Genomic DNA, 8,307 nt, shown 5'->3' on the forward strand with positions numbered 1-8,307 from the left:
ATTTTGGAGAGTGTGTGAAAATTATCTTGATTTATTGAAATATGTTAAAAGCACCATTCTTGATAAGGTGAAGGAGAAGGTTGTTTGTGCGTGGACAATGTCCGACATCTTGGGAATATAACCACCAAATGAGTTGAGTTGGCACATGCTAGTTTGAAAAATGTGTTGGCAAATAGAAAGGATGTTTTATGTCGAGATTAGGACCATAAATCTGATGATCCTTTGACAATGTTGACTATTGCATATTAAGGGTTGGTTTTCAAACTCTTAATGAAGTTCAATGTTAATAATATGTATATCAAGAAAGATATATACAATATAACTCACTTTGAAAGCCTTTATGAAGAGTTACATTCATTAACTCAACAAATAAGGTAAAGAAGATAAAACCCCACAAGGACCAGTGTGGTGGCCCTAAGCCGTAGGCCACTTGTTTCCCCCATACACTCCCTCGCCGATGTTGCCACCAACTTCGGATCCGGGGCCAGATCCGAGGGCGCGGGTGTAGAGGCTGGCGGCTTGTAGGTGTCACTTGAGCACTTAGACATGGCGCATTAGAGCAACTGAGCCACTCGAGGCGCTGAAGGTACTCCGATGGCCGGCATGTGGCGACAAGCCGCCTTTAACGGAGATGGTCATTTCTCTTTTTTTTGGTTGTTGCTTAAGTTTGAATTTTGAATTCGAAAATATACATCAATTCGTGAAGTGTTACAGATGAAAATAGCCAACAATTGAAAAGTATTGTCGTAGGCGAAACAATATAACTTTTAGTAAAAAGTGTTGCTGAAAGAGTGTTGTTTCATCAAGGGTCGCAACCTTGTGAAAAAAAATAAGGTTGACTTATGAATTGATCATTCCAGATTCAGAAAACACATTACAAATACATACATCCTATTTAATAAAATTATATTTTCTTCTCTACATTTGAATTTTCATCTGTCTTATAAAAACTCGAGTATAAAGTTAATTATCCTGGATATTCATACATATAAACTTTAAGATATTTAAGAGTTCTTAAACTACTATAAGAAAAGTGATTTGTTCATAATTATAATAATTATAATCTGGATCCATCAATCTAGAAAAATTACCTAACAGATTTGATCGGATTTACCGAATGCTAATGACAAAATTCAACTCTAGACAGTTGTTATTTTTTTCCACGTTGGACCAGATATCTAAATTAAACTTGGATAAAGCTTGATATTAATTTTATGCCCTTTGCATTCGGAGTTACAAATTAGAAAGTACTTTTCAGAGCTACATCTATGAAAATAGTTTAAACTAGTAAACGTTGGAGAAAACTTCAAAATAATTCAGTAAGAGAAAGTTTCGTAGATGCATCTACAAAAAAAATCAACGTTGAATAAAAAAAGTTATTTTCGAATATACACTTCTGAAAGTATGAGGGTATTATTGACACCGTACATGATGTCTACGAACCCCAAGGAGTAGAATAAAAGATTTTCATAAATTATGGGAAAGGATCTTCTTCTGTTACAATTTTCCCTGTGCAATCAATTGTAAATTAGGAAATTAGTTAAAAATTGATTTAATGGTATGGATTAAAACTGGACTCGATCGAGTTAATTTTTCAAGAATCTCTACCCATAAATTATAGAGAAAAGGGTAACATTTGAGGACAATTTATTTGCTATATGATTTGATATATTTTATTTATAATAAACTTAATAAAGTAAGTCGATTTTGTCTTTTTATTTATAAGCAACTTAATTGTTATTGTTGTAGTGAACAAGTAGAATGTTGTTGTATACTGCCTGTGCTTTTTCATATGAAACAAAATTTTATGCTTCAAAGTTCGTACTCCCTCTTTTATTCTAGATATCTTTAATTATGTATTTTTTTTAAAGAGAAAATGAAATATGCATTGACAGTAGAAAATAATTTTATACCGTCAACCAATCACAATTATACACCCTGCCAGTGGCGAAGCCAGAAAAGTTATAAAGCCTGGGCAAAAATTTAAAAACCTCAAATTTAAGATGAAATAGTCATCAAACTCAATAAAATAGATGAAAGATAAACTTACAATAGGGTGTTAAATAAAATGACGTGGCAAATGTCCTTTCTTAGACTTCTTTACGATGAATGTTCGAATAATATCAATATCATCAAGTGAATTGAATATCACCAAATTGAACAAGGTAATCCTTTACATGAGAGAATATTGTCTGCTGCTTGACAATCATTATAATTTATTTTCTATATCCATAGTTCATCAATTGACTTGATTATATCCACGGTCATCATCTGAAAATGCTTCATGATAAATATCAGTAAGACGAACAAGCTTATCAACATCAAACTTTGAAAAAAATTCTTGGGATAAAGACATGAGAAGCAATCAAGGATAATGTTAGTTCCTTCACTAAAACGGTGAGCCATCTCGACACATATTTTGTCAATAGCTACATAAAAAATCTCTGCACGATAATGATGAATATTAGTGATAGTCCTCCCTTATGCCCTTTACCGATCCCGAACCGGTATTTCATCATCCATATTTGGCATGGAAATACATTTAGCAACACAAAATTCTTGTACATCGTCAAATAAATCATCCCAACCACTATCTCTCATTGTAGCCAACCGGCTTTGACAACATCAACTAATTCAGTGGCATTCACAATATTGAGATATTTTCTTTGCAAAATATTTGAAAGCTCGTTTGTGATACCAAACAACTTTAACATTAGCTTCAAAATTAAAGAAAATTTAAAACTCTTCATTTTTTCTATCAAACCCGCTGCTTGAGATGCTACACGTCCATACCTTAAGGCACTATATACCTCCCTTAATTGTATGCATTGACAAACGATTCCAAAAAAGCCATTGTATACCCTTAGCTTGGTCTCGATTATGCCTCCACCAAAAAAAAAAGTTCATTATTTTCTCAATTTCAACAATTAAGGATGTTGGAAACATGAAAATACTCATTACATAATATTTATAAATTTATACATGATCAATATTTTATATTTTTTTAAATTTTTTTTTTTAAATTTTGTTTAATAAAATATAAATTTTTTAGCCAAACTTAATTAGTAGTATAATTAAAAAACAGAGAAAATATATTGATTAGAAATTCGATAGACAATATTATCCGTATATATAATGTATCCATGGCACCATCAAAATAACCATTCCACGTGCATTAAGTTTTTTAAAAGGCAAAAGGAATGTAAATAAACAATGGCATAGAACATGCCCAATCCAATACAATACAATGTTTATGCTAGCCAAGTCATCACAGCAGAGACAAGCACCACTTTTATAGCTATTAAAAAGTGTGAGATATTAGATCGAACTCTAGTATGGTCGAAGGGTAGCTTCTTAGTTCGACAGGATTAAGCATGAAGTCGAAGGTTGTTCACATGCTTGTGTCGAAGATGCTAGGGTTGTTAGCATGTTAAATTAGGTTTTAGTGTTTAAACCATAATTTGTTAAGTTAGCTTGTTTATTAAGTTGGCTTGTGTAATGGGCCTTGTGGAAAAAGTCCATTAGTTAGTATGTTAGGTTTTGTTATAAATAGCATACTAGTCTCTCATCATTGCTAAGCTGCAAATCCTAATTTAGGGTGAGAGAGGTTATTTGTTATTCTTGTAAACTTGTAATCTTGTTTTAAGAGAAAGTAAAAGAATAGCAGTTATAACCAATTCTTGTGTTCTTCTTATCTTCCCTAATTCCTATTATATTTTGTTCTTGACATCGTTTTTCACAACAAATTGGTGCGGTGAGCGTGGAGAAGATGCCGTCAACAAAGTATGAGATTGAAAAGTTCCCCGGAGTGAATGATTTTGGTCTGTGGTGCTTGAAGATGAAATCCCTACTGGTTCAGCAGGGTTGTTTGGAAGCGTTAAAGGGAGAGGCATCGATGAATGCTGATTAACGGCAGTGGAGAAGACGACTATGATCGAGAAGGAACACGGCGCAATTTTGTTGAGCCTTGGTGATAAGGTTCTCCGGCAGGTATCAAAGGAGACAACGATATCAGGGTTATGGACGAAACTCAAAAGTTTGTATATGACCAAATCACTGGTAAATCGACTCTACCTGAAGCAAGCTTTGTATTCATTCAAGATGGTTGAAGACAAAGTGTTAGCTGAGCAGTTGGATATGTTCAACAAGCTGATTCTTGATCTTGAAAATATTGATGTAAAGATCGATGATGAAGATCAAGCGTTGTTACTATTGTGTGCTTTGCCTCGATCACATGCTCACTTCAAAGAAACTCTCCTGTATGGAAGGGAGTCCCTGTCCTTTGAAGAAGTTCAATCAGCCCTATATTCAATGGACTTGAACGAACGAAAGGAGCATAAACCTTCGACTGTTGGTGAAGGTTTGGCCGTTAAAGGAAAAATCTTGCGAAAGGATGGTAAGTTCGACAAGAAGAAAGGCAAAAGTCAGCAGAAGTCTTACAGTGGCGAAGCATCTGGTGTTTGATTCTATCATTGTAAGAAGGAGGGTCACACGAGAAAGGTGTGCCCCGAACGCCTGAAAGATCATGGAGGTAAGGATAATGGCAATGAAGCCATTGTTCAAGATGATTTTGAATCATCTGATGTTCATGTGGTTTCAAGAAGTGACTCGAGAAGAGAGTGGATTATGGATTCAGGTTGCACTTGGCACATGACTCTAAATAAAGACTTGTTCGAGGAATTATGTGATCAAGATGGTGGATCAGTATTGCTGGGAAACAACAAGGCTTGCAAAATTGCAGGTGTTGGATCTGTGACATTCAAGCTCCATGATGAGTCAATAAGGTTGTTAACTGAAGTCAGGTATGTTCCTGATTTGAAGAGAAATTTGCTTTCTCTTGGTGAATTCGACAAGAAAGGGTATGTTTTCCAAGGAGAAAAAAGTATCCTAAGAGTCATGAAGGGGTCGAAGGAAGTCTTGAGAGGCTTGAAGAAACAAGGCTTGTATACCTTTAAGGCTGAAGTTGTAAGTGGTTCGACAAATGTTGCATCCACGAAACCTTTGTCGAAGACAAAAATATGGCACTTGAGATTGGGCCATGTCAGTGAAAGGGGTCTGGTCGAATTAGGGAAACAAAATCTGCTTGGTGGAGACAAAGTCGAAAAGCTGAAGTTTTGTGAACCCTGTGTAATTGGAAAATCTTGCAGAGTGAAGTTCAACAAATGCAAACAAAGAAAACGTAGATCCCTTAATTACATCCATGCTGATCTTTATGGGCCTGCAAGGTGTCCATCACATTCAGGAGCAAGGTATTTTCTATCCATAAGTGAAGATTATTCCAGGAAGTTATAGCTATTCATCTAGAAGAATAAGGATGGAACTTTTGAGAATTTCAAAAGTTGGAAGACTCTGGTAGAAAATCAGACTGGCAGGAAGGTCAAGAGGTTGAGAACCGATAATGGCCTTGAATTTTGCAATAAAGTGTTCGATAGCTTTTGCGCTGACTCTGATATTGCAAGGCACAGAACTACTGCAGGTACTCCACGGCAAAATGGTTTGGCTGAAAGGTTTAATCGAACTAATTTGGAGAGATTCGGATGCATGTTGACTAGTGCGGGGTTAAAGAAGGTGTTCTGGGCTGAGGCTGTTTCGACAGCAACATATCTGATAAATAGATGTCCTTCGACAACGTTAGATATGAAGACACCTGAAGAAGTTTGGTCGGGACATCCACCAGATCTCGACAAATTGAGAGTATTTGGCTGCGTAGCCTTTGCTCACATTAGGCAAGACAAGGTCGAACCTAGAGCTTTGAAATGCATGTTCATGGGATACCCTGAAGGAGTCAAAGCTTATACGCTATGGTGTCTAAAGCCAGGTCACTGGAGGTGTATCACCAGTCGAGATGTAGTTTTCAATGAAGCTGAAATGGCTTTTAAGAAAACTGATGATGTTGGTCAAAATACAGAAACATCTGACGAAGAGCTGGAACAGGTAGAGATTCCTGTTGAGGTGGAGCATGTTGATGCTGAATTGCATATCCCTGATGAAGTCAAAGAAGAAACAGAAGATGCTGAGGAAATTGAGGAAACTGTCGATGACTACCTATTGTCAAGAGATAGGTCGAGAAGAGCCATCAAGCCACCTCAGAGACTTGGATATGCAGATCTTATAGCTTATGCCTTAATCTCTGCAAGTGAGGTTCTAGACGAAGAACCTAGAGACTACAAGGAAGTTATGAGGAGTCGAAATAAGACTGAATGACTGAAGGCCATGGATGATGAGATGAAATCTCTTCATGATAATCACACTTGGGAACTGATTAAGAAACCTGCTAGGGCAAGGTTAGTCAGTTGTAAATGGATTTTCAAAGTTAAGGAAGGAATCAAAGGAGTGACGTCGAAAATATACAAGGCAAGGTTAGTTGCAAGGGGTTTCACTCAGAAAGAATGTGTCGACTTCAATGATGTGTTTTCTTTTGTTGTGAAGCATAGATCCATTCGAATGTTGTTTGCCACCATGGTGGCACAGTTCGACCTTGAACTGGAACAGATGGATGTGAAGACTGCGTTCTTGTATGGTGATCTAGATGAAACGATCGTGATGAGACAACCTGAAGGGTATGTCGAAAAGGAGAAGGAATAATATGTGTGCAAGATGAAGAGATCTTTATATGGGCTGAAACAATCTCCTCGACAGTGGAATAGGAGATTCAACAAGTTCATGACACGCATAAGTTTCATTAGAAGTCAATTCGACCACTGCGTTTACTTCAGATTTCGACCTGGTAATTCATTTGTTATTTTGTTGCTCTATGTGGATGATATTCTCATAGTAAGCAACAATGTTGAAGATGTGATGAGGGTGAAGGCTGAACTCAATAAGGAGTTCGATATGAAGGATCTGGGAGCTGCTTCCAGGATTCTTGGAATTGACATTCGAAGAGATAGAAAGAAGTCGAAGTTATGCTTATCTCAAGAGGCATATCTACGAAAGATTCTCGAAAAGTTTGGTATGTTGAATTCGAAGCCAGTTGTGACTCTAACAAACCCTCAGTTCAAGCTGAGTATAGATTAGTGTCCTAGTATTGATGTCGAAAGAGCCTATAAGAACAACATCCCATATGCTAATATAGTTGGTTCTTTGATGTATGCTATGGTCTGTACTAGACCCGACATAGCATATTCACTAAGTCTTGTAAGCAGGTACATGGCGAATCCTGGAAAAGCTCACTGGCAAGCATTGAAGTGGATTTTAAGGTACATAAATGGGTCTCTGAACAGAGTCTCAATTTATGGTGGCTTGGGTGAAGATAGTAAAGCAGTAATCGAAGGATATGTCGACTATGATTATGCAAGTTGTATGGATTCCAGAAAATCTATTTCTGGATATGTTTTCACTATGTTTGGCACTGCAATTAGTTGGAAAGCAATACTTCAGAAGGTTGTTGCTCTATCAACCACTGAAGCGGAGTATATTGCCCTAACTGAAGTTGTGAAAGAAGCATTGTGGCTTGAAGGTTTTGCGAAGGAGCTGAAACTTCAAGGTGAAGGTATCACTGTTAAATGTTATAGTCAAAGTGCAATACACCTGTCGAAGAATTCAGCCTATCATGAGCGAACTAAGCACATTGATGTAAGGCTGCATTTCTTCAGAGAAGTAATCGAGCGTGGAGAAGTCCAAGTGCTGAAGGTTTCGACTGAAGACAATGCTGCAGATATGATCACCAAGACATTGTCGAGTTGCAAGTTTTTCCACTGTATGCAGTTGATAAAGCTGCATGAAGAAAGCTAGCTTGTTCCCTTGATGTTGTAGAGTTAGATCCAAGGTGGAGATTTGTGAGATAATGGATTGAACTCTAGTATGGTCGAAGGGTAGCTTCTTAGTTCGACCGGATTAAGCATGAAGTCGAAGGTTGTTCACATGATTGTGTCGAAGATGCTAGGGTTGTTAGCATGTTAAATTAGGTTTTAGTGTTTAAACCCTAATTTGTTAAGTTAGTTTGTTTATTAAGTTGACTTGTGTAATGGGCCTTGTGGAAAAAGCCCATTAGTTAGTATGTTAGGTTTTGTTATAAATAGCATACTAGTCTCTCATCATTGCTAAGCTGCAAATCCTAATTTAGGGTGAGAGAGGTTAGTTGTTATTCTTGTAAACTTGTAATCTTGTTTTAAGAGAAAGTAAAAGAATAGCAGTTATAACCAATTCTTGTGTTCTTCTTATCTTCCCTAATTCCTATTATATTTTGTTCTTGACATCGTTTTTTCACAACAAAAAGAAACATTCTCATACAAAAAAATATTCACTCAAAAAAATCTTTGTGCACAAGCCTGGGCAATGGCCCACCATAGCTGGCCCTAGCGTCGC

This window comes from Vicia villosa, linkage group LG3 (assembly GCF_029867415.1).
Source record: "Vicia villosa cultivar HV-30 ecotype Madison, WI linkage group LG3, Vvil1.0, whole genome shotgun sequence".
NCBI lineage: Eukaryota > Viridiplantae > Streptophyta > Magnoliopsida > Fabales > Fabaceae > Vicia > Vicia villosa.